Source organism: Sapajus apella, unplaced genomic scaffold (genome assembly GCF_009761245.1).
Source record: "Sapajus apella isolate SASKATOON/1434 unplaced genomic scaffold, GSC_monkey_1.0 scaffold49, whole genome shotgun sequence".
NCBI lineage: Eukaryota > Metazoa > Chordata > Mammalia > Primates > Cebidae > Sapajus > Sapajus apella.
In genome coordinates this window covers 1,329,280-1,331,077 of record NW_022436989.1, presented here as the reverse complement: position 1 = coordinate 1,331,077, position 1,798 = coordinate 1,329,280, and the positions used below count along the sequence as shown (strand labels likewise).

The window sequence follows — 1,798 nt, the reverse complement described above, 5'->3', positions numbered from 1 at the left end:
CGGCGTGGAGGGTCTCCACCTGCAAGGCTGAGTGCCTGGGCCCAGCCAGCCCAGCTGCCTGGGGTGCAGGTATTGCACATGGTGTGAGAAGGTCTCCACCTGCAAGGCTGAGTGCCTGGGCCCAGCCAGCCCAGCTGCCTGTATTGCACATGGTGTGAGAAGGTCTCCACCTGCAAGGGATGACTGCCTGGGCCTGGCCATCCTTGCTGTGCAGGGTGAGGGCCATGCATGCAGTGTGAGGGGTCTGTACCTGCAAGGACTGAGGGTCTTTCCTGGCACCCTGGGGCATACAGCTGAAGCAGGGGGCCAGGGGCCATCTGAGTTGGCTGTCTAAGCCCTGTGTCTCCCTGTCACCAGGACCCAGAGGTGGGAGCTGGCTCTGGTCTGGTGTGTGCAACCTCTCTGCTTACGCCCTGGGCCACGACCTCCTCCGTCTGACCCGAGAGCATTGCTCCAATGCTTTCTGAGCTGTCTCCCGTCCCCAGCACACCAGTCCCCGGGGAGCAGCGCCCCACGCCAGCCCACTGGCTTTTGCTCCCCACCGCCTCTGAGGCACAGGGGCAGGTGCACCTTGGTGACCACGTGGCCTCTGTGTGGGCCGCCCGTGGGGGCCTGGCCTGGCCCAGGCTGCCCCGACACCAGCACTGTCTTCAGAGAGTGAAACCACTAGAAGAGGACGCAGCCTGTCCCGCCCCCGCGGGGCCTGGCCGTGCAGGTGCCAGGCTCGGGGGACACTGCCAACCTCTGACATTGAGCACTTCTCTTTGGAGTAAATATCAGTGACTTTTAAATTATTATGATTATTTAATATAATAATTATTTTCTCCATCCCTGCCACCTCCCCGGCTGCAGCTCCCCACTCTCAGCTAAGCCCCAGTCTGGGAGGCCCTGCCTCCGTCCCTGACCTGTTCCCTCCCAACCCCGCCTCTGATCTGCTTAGTCGTTTGAAACCACTAAATCGAGATAGATGTGTGTAGTTAAGGAAACACGGTGAGCTGTGTCTGGCCACAGCCCTTGGCCTGTGCCAGCTGACCACTGCCACGTGGTGGGTCATCGGGGGCCCTGGCCCTGCACCCTGTGGGCAGAGGACCCGGCCTGGCAGCTCAGTGCAGATTCTCGGGCTGGGGATGGTGGTGGGGTGTGGGCACTGTGAGGGGCAGGAGGGACCTTTGGTTCATGTCATATCATGAGGAAGCCACTTGCTCTGTGTTACTGGGGGACAGACTGGGACAGGCTAGTGGAGGGAGTCTCGGGCTCGAATCTGGCCGCAGAACGCCGTGCTTTATGGCCCTGCTGTTGTTTGCTGGGGACAGTGTGACTTGCACTAACCTGGCTTGCTTTGAGGGTGTGGTGCATGTGTGTTGTGAGAGTGTGTGTGCTGGCGTTGGTGTGTGTGTGTGTGTGCTGGCGTGGTCAGCGTGTGTTGTGTGTTTATACTGGTGCAGTCAGTGTGTGTGTGTGTGTGCTGGCGTGGTCAGCGTGTGTTGTGTGTTTATACTGGTGCAGTCAGTGCTTGTGTGTGTGTGTGTGTGTGTGTGCTGGCGTGGTCAGCGTGTGTGTTGTGTGTGTACTGGTGTGGTCTGTGTGTTGTGTGTGCTAGCATGATCAGTGTGTGTGTTGTGTGTGCTGGCATGGTCAGTGTGTTGTGTGTACTGGTGTGGTCAATGTGTGTACTGGTGTGGTCAGTGTGTGTGTGTGTGTGTGTGTGGTGACGTGGTCAGTGTGTGTGTGTCTGTGTACAGGCGTGGTCGGTGTGTGTGTTTTGTGTGTGTGTGTGTGTTCTGGCGTGGTGATTGTG

The 1,798-nt window shown here is 59.0% G+C and overlaps 1 protein-coding gene across 1 annotated transcript in view; it reads left to right on the top strand.

The window, feature by feature from the left end:
• WNT9A (Wnt family member 9A) overlaps window positions 1-1,564 on the top strand; it is a 26,115-nt gene extending 24,551 nt beyond the window's left edge. The window contains exon 5 of the mRNA XM_032242093.1: window positions 92-1,564. The gene's annotated coding sequence lies outside the window, so the exon portion shown is untranslated. The remainder of the gene's footprint in view (window positions 1-91) is intronic.
• The last annotated feature ends 234 nt before the right edge of the window (window positions 1,565-1,798 follow it).